The 15,141-nt window shown below is 40.5% G+C and overlaps 1 pseudogene; it reads left to right on the top strand.

Moving 5' to 3' along the window:
- The first annotated feature begins 3,487 nt into the window (after positions 1–3,487).
- On the top strand, positions 3,488–4,317 carry LOC146709983 (uncharacterized; annotated as a pseudogene).
- The last annotated feature ends 10,824 nt before the right edge of the window (positions 4,318–15,141 follow it).

Genomic DNA, 15,141 nt, shown 5'->3' with positions numbered 1-15,141 from the left:
TCTAGTCAAGCTTTCATTTATCCATGTGACAACATGCACGCGATGCTCATGTTTAACTCATGAGCTCTGATTCGCTTTCTGCTGACCCAGCCTTTCCCTTTAAGGAACAGGGCCTTGTGCGTAACATGTGTGTAACATGGGTTCAGTGCTGGGGTTTGACACACAGATGGATCAGGTAGATGGCTGTGTTGTGATTGGTAACTTTCTTGGTAGCCTTATGTGACTTCAAATCCACCCAACCATCAATCAGGCACAGATGGCAAAGAGCCTCGAGAACACTTTAACTTTGAAAAGTCATAGCTAAAAAAAAAATTGCTGTGAATCAAATCATTTCAAATACATAGACATCGGCATATCAGCAGCATAATGTTGTGCTCGAAGCAAACAAAAACTTATCTTGAGAAACAGTTGGTGTCACTTTGTCCTACCCTTTCTAATTAAGTACTAGAGATGGACCGATCCGATATTAGGTATCGGTATCGGTCCGATACTGACCTAAATTACTGGATCGGATATCGGAGAAAAATAAAAAATGTAATCCGATCCATTAAATATCACGAAAGCACCTCACAAAACTTGCAACACGCCGTTAGCACGTCGGAGCAGTATGCATCACGTGATAGAGCGGCTGTGGCATGCAGGACCTGTCGGTGGTCTGGATAGCATGTGGAGCTTCGCTAGCAACCCGGCATTTCATCTCCGACAAAGTTATCCCCGAGAGAAGTACAGCAAGTGTGTAAGTCCATCTCTGAATGTTTGTAAAGCATTCCTGCGTTAAGCTTAACAAACGATATATGGAGCGACTGCCTCTTCTTGCTGCTACTTCAATCATGAAACTGCTTAACGATCAGCTGATCGGCTTTTCTGTCGCCAGTCGTGTCTCTAGTTTGCTTTTGGCCCACTTTGCACCAGAAAGAGGAAACCAGCGGCTGAACAACAGCAGCACGTTTAAGCTTGATCAGCTGTTGTTAGAATGTATTTAATATTACTTTCTACTCGAGGATCTTTTTCTATGTAGCTGACGCTGGTAACTGTGCAGGGGCGGATCTAGCAAAGTTTAGCCAGGGGGGCCGATAGGGCATTAACAGGGAAAAGGGGGCACAAAGACATACTTTTCTTTCTTATTCTCATTTAAAATGTCTAGCTTTTAATAAATAATTATCTGACACCCAAAGTTTTAATTTGATGTAAAATGAATAGAAGTCAATTACTGTATATAGTAACTATTAAGTCTAATATACCCTAGTAAGCTATAGTACTTTTTCCTTTGGGAAGGTACCATCTGTGCAGTCTGCAATTTTGTTGAAGAAAGATGTTGAATCTATTTAATATTTCTTGAAAAATAATTGATTTCTGTGCATTTTTTTTCACACTGCATCAAATTAAGGTTGATTACGTCGATTAAGCATCATGAGGTGGCGCGTGAGGGGTGGTTCCCTATTTTTTATTTATTTATTTTTGTTGTTGCTGGGAGTTGGAGCCCTATTAGTTAGGTTGCTTAATATTTATGCTAAGTACTCTTTAAAATACCAGAATAGGGAGGATGGTGTAGGTTTAAGTTTATTAGATTGATCAGTATTGCTGAACTATGAAATATTTTTTTTTTGCATACAGGTATAACAGAATAGCTTTAGTGTAGTTGTTGTTTTAAACTTGAGTATGAACTTGCAGACTTGCAAAATGCAGCAAGATATTTTAAAAAACAGTTTTGTTGATTAAAAAACACTATATCGGATTCATATCGGTATCGGCAGATATTCAAATTTATGATATCGGTATCGGTATCGGACATAAAAAAGTGGTATCGTGCCATCTCTATTAAGTACTCACATCAGGCGCTGATAGACAGTCACGGATGAACATGCATACGAATGCTGTTCAGGGCTCACTTATAAAAAATTCAGCTTATATACCCATGTGCATAACATGGCATAGTACATTAGAACCAAAGCTCTGTGAAGTTCATCATTTATGAAAGAGGTATCAATATTGCAATATTGCAAATATCAAAATTTGAGCGGTGGAAAATCTTTGGTGACTGAAAACAAACACAAAAAAAAAAACCCTGAGAAAACAATGACTTCTAAGACAGAGCAGGTCAGCCAAAATGTGATTAAGTGATATGAAACAGGCCTGTCAGAGAATATACAAAGACAGAAAAACAAAATTACAGATAAGAAATCATGCATTAGTGTAATGATGAGCTAATGCCTCTCAGTAATCTTGTCTTTGATCCAAATGACAGGGACTGAGCACAAAAACACAGCGCAACTTCAAACAAAGGACACCCCGGAGGATCCAGCGGCAGTGACTTTTCTGGCCTCAGAGCAATAAAAGTACATTTGGTACTCATTATCCATAATGTGCATTACATGTTTTTTTGTGCATGTTGTTTTTTGTGTGTGGTTGTTTCAGACTTCCTTTTAAGCTTGTACACCAGGATCCAGAGGGAGACATTTCTGTCCAGAGGAAATGTCGCTTTGACATTTACAGCATTTATCAATTTCCATAGAAACAAACAAGAGACACTGGGTGTATGAAAACATGTATAGTTTTTGGTTTGGCGTTTTTACAGTTTTTTCCGAATGCCTAAACCCAAACTGTGATTCCTGTAGCACAATTTCTAAAACTATTCAGACTTATAGCAAAACCACTCACTGAGTTTGCAAAACTAAAAGCACAAAAACTGCTTTGCACTCAGTTTGCAATTTTGTAACACACACTTTGCAAAACTGTAGGCACAATTCACTGCACAACACTCAATTACCAAATTTCCAACACACTCCTAGCAAAAGTATACACGTGTGGCTATCATTAACACTAATTTGCCAACTGTCTGGCACACTTTCACATGTGAAAACTGTCTTAGATAATTAGTCCACTTTGCAATCAGCCTAAGCACTATGAACAGGCCACAGGTAAGCTGTCCATGTGGAGTACAATGGAAGGAGCAGTAAGAGCGAGAAGAGTGAGAATCAGAGGAGGCCGAGGGAGAGGACGTGGAGGTGAAGAGGTTGGAGGAAGAGGACGTGGAGGTGAAGAGGTTGGAGGAAGAGGACGTGGAGGTGAAGAGGTTGGAGGAAGAGGACGTGGAGGAGCAAGAAGAGGACGGAGGAAGAGGACGTGGAGGAGCAAGAAGAGGACGAGGAGGGGAAAGAGGAAGGGTAAGAAGAGTACAAAACAGAATAACTGATGACACCAGAGCTACAATAGTGGACCATGTTATCAACCATGGGATGACCCTGAGGGAAGCTGGCCAACGTGTTCAGCCTAAACTGAGCCGCTACACTGTGGCAAGCATCATTAGGACATTCCGAAATGAGAATCGGTAAGTACTTTGTAGCACTGCCATACTCTAATGAGAAACACAACAGTACCATACATGCAAAAATACTGAAATTGTTATTTTACAGAATTGCTAGACGTCCAGATGTTGGGGGCAGAGGCAGAATGTTCACTCCAGAGCAGGAGACCCATATAGTGAACATGGTGATTGCCAATAATGCAATAAGACTGCGTGAAATACAGCAGCGCATAATGGATGATGACACCATCTTTCAAAATATACACAGTGCAAGCATTTCTACACTAAGTCGTGTACTTGCGCGCCACAGAATAAGAATGAAGCAAATTTACAGAGTTCCTTTCGAGAGAAACACAGAACGTGTAAAGCAACTGCGATATGACTATGTGCAGGTAAGCTAGTGTCATTGGTTCTGAATTTGGAAGTGCATACTGTAGTGCTGTGCATGGGCCTGATGTGTTGCATTTGTTTCGTCTTGTCCAGAGAGTGATGGAACTAGAAGCAGATGCAATGGGACATGAGCTACTTTTTGTAGATGAGGCCGGTTTTAACCTCAGTAAAACCAGGAGACGTGGCAGGAACATCATTGGACACCGTGCCATCATCAATGTCCCAGGACAACGTGGTGGTAACATAACCATGTGTGCAGCTATAAGCCAAAATGGTGTTGTTCACCATCATGCAACCATAGGCCCATACAACACTGCACACATTATTGCATTCCTGGACACCTTGCATGACATGCTCACTGTTCAGAGACCAGAGCAGACCCGATATGTCATCATATGGGACAATGTTAGTTTCCATAGGGCTGCTTTGGTCCGCAACTGGTTTACAGACCACACATCCTTCATGGCACTCAACCTCCCTCCATACTCTCCATTCTTGAATCCCATCGAGGAGTTCTTCTCTGCCTGGCGCTGGAAAGTGTATGACCGTCATCCTCATCAACAGGTAGCCCTTTTACAGGCAATGGAGGAGGCATGTGGAGATATTGACCAGGCATCATGTCAGGCCTGGATACGGCATGCAAGGAGATATTTTCCCCGGTGCCTTGGACTGGAGGATGTCGCATGCGATGTGGACGAAATTTTGTGGCCGGACCCAGAAAGACGACATGATGTAGGCTGATTGTCTTTTTTTTTCCTTTTATTTGTGGCATTCCTATTTTGTGTTCTGACTTTGTCTTGGTTTTGATGAGTGTGAATAAACACCAATACTTGACGTTTGGATCCTTGTATGTTTACATGACACTATGACAAAGGTGTGACCTCAAATTGACATCTGTACACAGAGAAAGCGAAAGCCAGATGTGTTTTGTATTCATACCATCAGTGTGCAGTTGGCGCATTGTGTGCTTAGTAGATGATGGCTTGTGTGTACTGTTTGATACGAAAACACCATTTTTACAAAGGTGTGAGGGGTTAATCTAGCTGTGGTCGCTTTTGCAAGGGAACTACAATGTTTTGATAATTGGGTGACAGGTTTTTTTATTTGTGTGAAGAGTTTTGCAAAATTAGCCAATAGTTACAAAAAATGTGCTTAAGCAATCATAAAAAACTGTAAAATCTAGTGGATATTACTGTCACGGTCTGGCTGGCAGACCGTGGGGATGTGGGGAAGGAGGAGGACCCAGGCGCGGTGCTCTATGTATAAGCAGTGCGTTTATTTACAGAGTGGAACAAAAACAACAATAAATCCCCGTGTTCTCCCAGACTCCCGTGTCGTGTCTCTGCGTGAATAGTTCGTGTCTCTGTGCTCTCCGCTCCCGTGTCAGCACCCCCCGGTGCTCGCTGCTCTTCGTGCCTTCCACGCTCCTCCTGCGGGAAACAATAGACGCAGCCGTCAGGACACAAATAACCGCGGGCATACACTTACACACATTAACTCAATTCAATGGGACGACTAACGTGGAGTCTCAAGGAAATGATCCCGCGTCGGTGGGAGCTCCAACTCTCTCCTAAGTAGCTCCCCCGACGAGGCCTGATCAGCAGCAGGTGTGTGACTTCGGGTGTGGCCAGTCCTTCCGCAGGGCCACACCCCTCAGGCCTGCAGGTGGCTGAGCTCCATCCTCCAAGCATACCCGCAGACACACACACACACACTCACATCTACAAGCATGGAGAAGAGCAGCAGCAACACCAAAATACATATAATAATAATCATATAATTCATAACTGCTCAGGGATCCTGGGTTGCTCAGACCCAGGACCCTGACAATTACAGTTTTTTCTGATTGCTTAAGCACATTTTTTGTAACTATTGGCTAATTTTGCAAAACTCTTCACACAAATAAGAAAACCTGTCACCCAATAATCAAAACATTGTAGTTCTCTTGCAAAAGCGAACACAGCTAGATTAACTCTTCACACCTTCGTAAAAATGGTGTTTCCGTATCAAACAGTACACACAAGCCATCATCTACTAAGCACACAATGCGCCAACTGCACACTGATGGTATGAATACAAAACACATCTGGCTTTTGCTTTCTCTGTGCACAAGGTAGGCTATGTCAGTTTGAGCTCATACTTCTGTCATAGATCCATAAGCATAGAGGGATCCAAACTTCAAGTACTGGTGTTTATTCAAACACATCAAAACAAACACAAGTGTTTATTTCCAAGTATAGGATTATTTGCAATCGCCATAATGACTATATGGGTTACTTGGTCTGCAGTGAACATGCTTCCTCTGCCCCCAGCATCTGGTCATCTAGCAATTCTGTAAAGTAACAATTTCAGTATTTTTACATCAATGGTATTGGTGTGTTTCTCATTGGCATATGGCAGTGCTACAAATCTTTGTGCGAAGTGACTGTACTAACCGATTCTCATTTCAAGATGTCCTTATGATGCTTGCTACAGTGTAGCGGCTCGAGTTAGGCTGGACCCGTTGGCCAGCTACCCTCAGGGTCATTCCACGGTTGATTACATGGTCCACTATTGTAGCTCTGATGTCATCAGCAATTCTATTTCTTACTCTTCCTACCCTTCCTCTCCCCCCTCCTCATCTTCCTCTCCCTCCTCCTCGTCTTCCTCTTGCTCCTCCTTGTCCTTGTCGTCCTCTTCATCCTACTTCTTCACCTCCACGTCCTCTTCCTCGGCCTCCTCTACTTCTCACTCTTTCTGCTCCCTCCATTGTACTCCGCACACACAGCTTACCTGTATTATAGTGCTTAGGCTGATTGCAAAGTGAACGAATTATCTAAAAAAGTTTTCACATGTGAAAGTGTGCCAGACAGTTGGCAAGTTAGTGTTAATGATAGCCATACATGTGTATACTTTTGCTAGGAGTGTGTTGGAAATTTGGTAATTGAGTGTTGTGCAGTGAATTGTGCCTACAGTTTTGCAAAGTGTGTGTTACAAAATTGCAAACTGAGTGCAAAGCAGTTTTTGTGCTTTTAGTTTTGCAAACTCAGTGAGTGGTTTTGCTATAAGTCTGAATAGTTTTAGAGATCGTGCTACAGGAATCACAGTTAGGGTTTAAGCATTCAGAAAAAACTGTAAAAGCAACTTCCACCAAAAATTCAAACTAAAAATTGTGGACTTATGGGACAAAAACCAGAGAAAACCAGTTTCAAGCAAAAACCATAAAAAAAAACACAGTACCATTAATGTCTCCAGGGCAGTTTGCCCCCGAGGTACATTTGAGAGGAAAAATGTACTGTCAAATGTAGCTGTTAAATCAGTCACCTGCTCTTTTCAAGTCTATTTATCTGCACTCATCATTATAATTAATGCTTCAGATGTCATGGACTTGGAAAGCAGATACGTTTGCCTGTCAAAGAGCCTCTCACTGTGATTTAAACTTATACAACAGAACTGATACAACCCAAGTAACGCGTGCCAATAGAAGCGCTTATAAGGATCTCAGCACAATTCATCTGAATGAACAAATAAACCAGACCCTGTACAGCCCATAATCTTCACGACAGCTAGCACGTCTGTAATTACACAACATCATCCATGAAAATGATTTGAGATAATTACTTCAGCTGTCAGCTCTGCTCGCCACTGTTTGAATATTGATCTTTTCCATTTTTTTAATAATCCTCTCTTTCTGTATGCATCTTTCATTGTAAATGTGTTGCAATTCACCACCCAGTTAATTCAATTCACAACTGTTACAGATTATACTTGCTCATTAAAAAGCCCATTGTGTGCAGGACTTAGGGTGTTCATATTGTCAATACATAATGTCTGAAAAATATGTCTATATATTTTGTCAGGATTACAATGGGCCCTTTATACCAACAGAAAAGCAGATTTTTTTCCACAAAGTCCACCATGTTTCTACAAAGTGTTCTCATTTAGTGTCTCTAATGTTGGTACCATAATACACTGACATTAATGAGATGCGATCATCACTCTAGATTCATAATTTTTCGATGTGGATTGTTGCTGTTGCGAAGGGGTGTCGTTTTTATCTATATAATATTTTCCTGAACATAAACCAAGCTCACTTTAGTTCATAAACATAACAACTAAGCAAAAGTAAAAAATAAATAAATAAATAACGACCTGGGGAAAGAAGTGAACCCAAACAGGATAGAAAGAGTCTCATAAGAGATATGCACTCACCACCTCACAACTTACTGATGCAGAATTCTATGTCTAAATCTGAACCATTTTATCTTGCTGGGGAAAATTTCCGTACCCAGTAAATCCAACGATGGTGACGACAGTAATGATGAGACAGACACATTTGTCAAAATGTGTTCCACAATGAGAATGTGTTGTATATGCATAATCTGTGCTTTAAGGTTGATGGTCAAATTAGCCTTTGGCAGTTTTGTGTTTACCTTTTGATTCCCTTGTTTTCACTGTCAGACAAAGCACAAACATACCTACTAATAGTTATTAAAATGGTTGTGGCTTAAGTTAAAATATAGTTCTTCACTAGCACTAATCTTGCATTTTAAAAAATATACATACTTAATGCATTTAAATATGACAAGTTATCCATATTTGACAGAATAGAAGTGCAGACCTGTTTCACTGGAACCAGAAGTGCAACACCATACAGATGATGCAAAGGACACCGTTAGCCCTTTAACACTTGGCTGGGCACAGTTTTTAGGGTTTTCAATTAGGTGGTAGTACCTGTTACCAGGTAGTTTTTTGGTACCTATTCGGCTGTGGTTCCAAGCGTTCTGAGGCAATCCGAAAACGTGACATCAACAGATGGTATGGCACCGACTGGCTAGTCAGAGGCATCACTTGATGAGTCGTGAGAGCGTGTCCTTCATGAAAATCAAAACAGCCATTTTTGAAACCGGGCAACACTGTGGTCCCTGAGTCTGACAAAAAGCCGAGTCTGATTTTTAAACTATTGACCAAGGAAACACTGGCTCTAGACAGCATTTTTTGCTGTCCCATGCCAGAGAGGGAAGTTTGGATGGTTGCTATGGACAGTCTCAACTGCCTCAAAGAAGGAGATATTGTAGCTGAAAAAAACAAACGAACAAAAAACCATTGCCCCTAAACAGAAGACAGAAAACTATAAAATAATGCAATGTGTCATTTACTTCAGCCATCGGCGTACAAATGCTAATCTGGGTTATTTTCATTTTAATTAGCAGATTTTCTCTTTTAAAAGATCTGCACAACGCAACCTTTTTAATGATGACTGAACAGCTCATCTTCAGTCTCTATGGAGTAGAGCTGCACAGAATGCATGAGTGCACTGTTCACAACAATGTCTGTCAAAACTAGAGAGCAACTAATACATGAAGTGTTGTAAATTCATAAATAATAGGAAAATTGAATTGTGCATCCGAAATAAAGCAAATCTGTCTGAATGTTAAGGGCACGCTACATTTTAATAATGTCTTTAGGTAGAATATAAACATTTCTGAACACCATAATTGTTAAAAAGAATCCATTGTGAAAAGCATCATTAAACTTTTAACTAAATTCTTCTTTTTTTACGCTGTAAAAGCAAAAATGGGCAATTAATATAAATTTGACTTCCATCTCCTTTCCCAGAAGCAATACCTTTGTTATTTATGTAAAAGTTTGCATGTTTGTGTTTTCCAATGCAAAAAATGATCATTTCAAAATTTTCTTCTATTTTGTTTTTCTATTTTTTCCGTTTACTGCCATTTTTTGTTTCCTGCATTGAAATACAAAAACAGAGGATGACTGTTGAAAGACTGCTGGCAGACCTGTTCCACCTCAGTGATACTGGGGGGTATTTAATGGGTGTTGTTTGGGTTGTTTTTGTTACTTTAAAGAACACACCAGGATTGTGCAATGGGAAACAGAAGGAAATACTGTATATTTCTGTTGTTTGGTTCAAGCGAAATGTATTATTTTACAATTTTAAATAGAGGTCTATGGTTGAAAGGATTGGAAATGCATCCAGCCACCAAATTTGATTTGACATTGTAGGTTGATTGTTGTTTTTGTTATATAAGCATTCACTTGTAATATGTTTGTGAATCATTAAACTTATCATATAGGCTCTGGAAGGGTTACAAGACACCATCGATCATCACAAACCACACATTGTTATTGCCACAGGCTAAGGATGCAAAAGTTGCCACCATCACCAAGGGAGCAAATTTCGCTGGCTGACTGACCAGGCTGGACCCCCAGGCTGTGTGTGGTTCTGCTGAGTGGGGATTTTCCTCACAAAACTGAGAGGTTTGCTGGGTGAAGACCTCGGGCAAAATAGTGCATTGTTTATATGCAGTTTATGCATCAGAAACTATTCAATAAACTGCATTTTTCATAGACAGAGGAGTTAAGATAAGAAACATTGGAAATATGAGAAAGTCGAGCTGATCTTTTTCTCTTCCATCTGTGCTTGGATTCTCAGTCTGGGTCTTTGGCTGGCTTTTCTTATGGTGTGTCACACATGTCTACTGTAGAATGGAATTTTTTTCATACAGCCAATCAAACTATAGTCTACTTATTGTCCGTACTGCAAACAATGCTGTTGTATTTTCTATCTCTCTGTGCAGGTATGTCCTATGCCCAGACTGGACAGTTTGCTGCTCTGTGAGTTGTACAGTTAAGAAGCATTTGAAGCTGATATTTTCTGTCTCTCTGTGGAGTCCAGAGCCAACTATACACCACAGCCTAAAGGCAGAGTTGGCTTGCTGAGGCCGGGGTGATTGCCGGCTTATTACTTACAGGGTGGTGGGTCTGGGAGGACAACTGCTGTTTCCTGTCGTAGTTGTCAGCGTGTGAAGTGTAGCTGATTGTGACATAGCTCGCCCTGGCCTTGCACTGTGTGTTTTATCCCTTTTGCCAGTGGGGCACTGAAAAGTTTTATCCCTCCATTTTTTTAAACATTGTAGCAGATATTGTTTCCTATTGACCTCAGCAATTTAGCTAATAACATATATTTTTGGAATTTTATTGGTCGTCATCTTTTGCTCACAGCTGAGACACTTGGTCAGACTGAGAATCTGTGTGTAACAAATGATTTCAGCTTTGTATCACAAGTACAGTAGAAAGTCTCACTGAGCGATACAGCGGACGGCTATGCAACCAACTTTCAGCGTGGTCAACAACACAGTGTAATTACTGCTGCTGCCTTCTTTTTATTTAACATCTTAACATATGCACGTCTCACTTTGAGGTTGTTAAACAAACAACCAAACAAAGACGCGCTGTGCACTGCACATCAGTTTGCGAGCTAGATAACTAATTAGCTGCTCACATTAAAAGCATGTAACTCTTATCTACATATACTTGTAATACCACTCTGGCTGCCCAAGACAAATATCTACAGTAAAGGTACTTTCACTTAGTCTCTTATCCCTTGCAGTGTAACATTGGCAGTCTTATAGCCTGCTTGCTGCAGAATGCAGAAACCAACAGAAAGAAGCTGCTCTGATTATCAGTAAAGTGCTTTTTTCTTCCACACTCTATTATGTTTACTTTCATTGCAAGTTTTTAACCATGTGAACTTTGCTTGTCTGTCTTCTGATTGCTTCTTGCTCTGAAAGTAAGGTGTTGTTTAGTATTCTCATGTGTCTTTGCAGCTCTCTTCACTGTCACGCTGAGAGTTCAGTTAAATTCATACAGATCAATAAAAGTATGAAAGCATCCCACTCTTTGTTCATGAACCCACACCAACATCCTTTGACCTAAAAAAATCATTCCTGACGTACGAGTTAAATGAAAAAACACTGCGGCGATGGATTCCTCTGATCTGATGGTAGAGTTCAGCAGCAGTACCGCACTCCCAATAGTGAGCTCCCATATTTAATCAGGGGCCTTGATGGGCAAAACTGCTGCTGTGTGCAGTATCCCATCATGTGTTTGATTCATCAAACACAGACACACACCTGCAAAAATAAATGTAGTCTTCAGCGGATATATTTACTCAGCAAGAACTGAGAACTCAACAAGGCAGTTTGATTATACAATGAGATCAGAACAGTTTCTACTACAGAAACTGAATCTGAGTACTGCTCACTGAACATACTGGCAATATGTAGGTAGGATTGTTTTTTGCAGTATGCTTTGGGTCATTGTCCATTTGCATGTGTGCAGCATTGTCTGATGAGTCTTGTAGCATTTAGCTGATTCTGAGCAGAGAGCAGAGCCGTGTTCACTTTCATCCAGCTGCTTCGTTCAGCAGTCACATCATCAGCAAACACTAGCGACCTGGTTCCATTGGAAGACATAAGTGTCAGAAATTTAGAAAAATTTGTAGACTCCATTGATGCAATTTCTTCAGGACTGTGGGGGGCTGGAGCCTGTCCCAGTTGTTACAGGCGGAGTACATGAAAAACACAGACAGTTATTGACAGTTCACAGTCACGTCGAAGGTCAGTTTTTAGAATCATCAATTAACCCCATACAAGTCTTTAGGCTGTGTTAGGAAGACAGAGTACCCAGGGAGTAGCCGCGTAGACACAGGGATGACATGCAAACACAGGATGTGAGGTGATCCTGTTAGCCATCATGCCACCCTTTGTGCTCGTTCTATTAGATGTTTTCTGTCAAAGTCTAACCTGCTCTTCTCGAGTGTAACCAGTGATTTGCGCCTTGCTGTATCGCCTCTGTATTTCCATTCATGGTGGTGTCTCTTGATTGTAGACTGTGACGATGACACGCCTATCTCCCGGAGAGTGTTCTTTACTTGGATACATGTTGTGAAGGGTTTTTCTTCCCCAGAAAGGAATACTGTAATTATCCACTTCAGATGACTTCTGTGGTCTTTCAGGCCTTTTGATGTTGCTGAGCTGACTAGTGTATTTGTTCTTTTTGAGAATGTAGCAGATTGTTGATTTAGCCACTCCTGTAGTTTTTGCTACCTGTCTGATGAGTTTATTTTTTATATCCTTCTAATGATGGCCTCTTTCACGTGCACTGACATTTCTTTCTGACCTCTTAGAAATGATGTACTTGATGTTCACAGCTGATTTTTTGAGAAAGCGAGTGATTAGTTTAGTAATTTTCTGCATCCTGAAAACTCCCAAGATTGTCTATTTAAAGCTGTTGGAATCATACATAGGGACAAAAAGCAGCATTACAGAAGATCACACTTGTTTCAGACATGCATCAAACAAATTTTAAATATTAGACAAAGATAACCGGAGTAAATAAAAATTCAATTTTTAAATAATGATTTATTTTATAAAGGGAATAAAATGCTGTCTATACCTGGGCCTCTGTGAAAAGGTAATAACCCTCTGTTGTTTCAAAACATTTCTGTAGCTGCACCCAGGCCTTGTTACTGCCATACAATTGAATTCAGTTCAATTCTGTTTTATTTATACAGCATCAAATCACAATAACAGTCGCCTCAAGGCACTTTATATTGTAAGGTAGACCCTACAATAAAACAACAGAGATAGTATGAACAAGCACTTTGGCAACAGTGGGAAGGAAAAACTCCCTTTAACAGGAAGAAACCTCCAGCAGAATCAGGCTCAGGGAGGGGGGTGGGGGAAGAAGACAGGGCAAAAGACATGCTGTGGAAGAGATACCTGTTTAATTAAGTGTCATATGTTTTTTATTTTTTTTAACAAACATGCTAAAAAAAAAATCTGGAGCTTTATTTACATTCCAGTTTCCACGGTTATGAAGAGCAGACAGGGAGTTGACCTAGATGATACTGTCTAGCATACAGGCAGTGGACTTTTTCATCAGATTATTTAACACAATCCTGGAGAACAAGAGGATGTCTGAGGGATTGAAAAGAAGTGTACAGGTACCAATTTTCAAGTACATGGCTGATGTGCAGCGCTGTATCAACTACAGAGGGAGAATGCTGATGAGAATGCTGATGAGGGAGAAGCTACAGGAAACAGTAGCTGAAGCAGGTTAAGAAGAGAGTTGGTGATCGGTGAGCAGTTGTATGGCTTCATGCCATAAAGAGCTCTACAGATGTGACTTTTGCCCCTTCTTGTTTGCTGTGGTAATAGACGGGTGGGCAGACAAGGACTACAATGTTTGCTGATGGCATTGTGATCTTTAGTGAGTATGGAACTGGTAGCTGAGAATCTGAAGAGGGGGAGGCATTATGTGGAGGAAAAAGGAATGAAAGCAAGAAGAAGTAAGACAGAAGGTGTGTGAATGAGAACATGAACATGCAAGGAGTTGTGATAGTGACAGTGGACAAATGTATCTCCCTGGAGTCAATCATCCAGGGCAACAGAAAATGCACAAGACAGGCAAACAACACGGTACAAGCTGTGTGGATTAGGTGGAGACAACTGTGAGGGGTGATTTGTGTTCAGGAGGTAGAGCAGGCCATCTACTCATTGGAACGTTGGTGGTTTGAGCCTTGGCTGCCCCAGTCTGCATGCCATATGTCCTTGGTCAAGATACTAACCCCAAGTTGCTTTCCAATGCTTCCATCGGAGTATGAATGTGTGTGAATATCAGATAGAAAAACACTTAAGCATAAGAAAGTGATCGTATGAATGGGTGAATGAGGCATGTTGTACAAAGTGCTTTAAGTGCTTCACGAGAGTAGAAAAGCACTATACAAAAATCAGTCCATTTAACATGGTAAATGGCCTGTATTTGTATAGTGCTTTTACTAGTCCCTAAGTACGGTGGCCCCTAGAGACAAAGCACGTACAAATTCCAAAACACATGCAAACTAAAAAACACTTGCAAACTAAAAAACACATGCAAACTCCAAAACACATACAAACTCCAAAACGCTTGCAAAATCCAAAACACTTGCAAACTAAAAAACACTTGCAAACTAAAAAGCACATGCAAACTCCAAAACACATACAAACTCCAAAACACTTGCAAAATCCAAAACACTTGCAAAATCCAAAATACTTGCAAATTCAAAAACACAACGGAAGTGCTCCAGGATGCTAGGGGCAGTGTTGAGCTCTATTTGCAAAATAAACGGCAAGTTTGTCTGTATGGGACGGTCTAGTCTCTGTCGCGCTTCCCAGGTTGCCTAGCAACCATGATACTAACCGCTGGAAACGTGTCATACAACTTGGTTTGACAGAAATGAGGGAGAATATATTTTGTTCATTTGTTTGTTTCTACAAGAGCTTTGTGTGATTTGATAAGTATCTGAGGCTGAGACCACAGGACAGTAAAACATGATTTTTGGGCTTCATTTCTGTACTGAACAGTTATTTCAAGATTAGTTAGTAAATAAGAATTAGCTGATGTTGTTCATGAGACTAAAGTCATATCACTTTGGTAATGTAAATATAATATGGCCAATATTATAGTTATTATATTAATTATTAGCTATTACAGCAGTGAACATGAACTCTGTGTCAAATACTGAGCTTCAGTACAGATTCAAGTTGCAGTTATGTCTTATCACCTTAAATCTTCACTCAAAGACAAGTATCTTTGGCAGTGTATATATAGGTGTATCATATATC

This window comes from Copadichromis virginalis, linkage group LG5, assembly GCF_057382275.1.
Source record: "Copadichromis virginalis isolate Kocher_CV1m ecotype Utaka linkage group LG5, C_Virginalis_male_GT1.1, whole genome shotgun sequence".
Lineage (NCBI taxonomy): Eukaryota > Metazoa > Chordata > Actinopteri > Cichliformes > Cichlidae > Copadichromis > Copadichromis virginalis.
The sequence above is the reverse complement of the archived record's forward strand: the minus strand, read 5'-3'. Positions and strand labels throughout refer to the sequence as shown.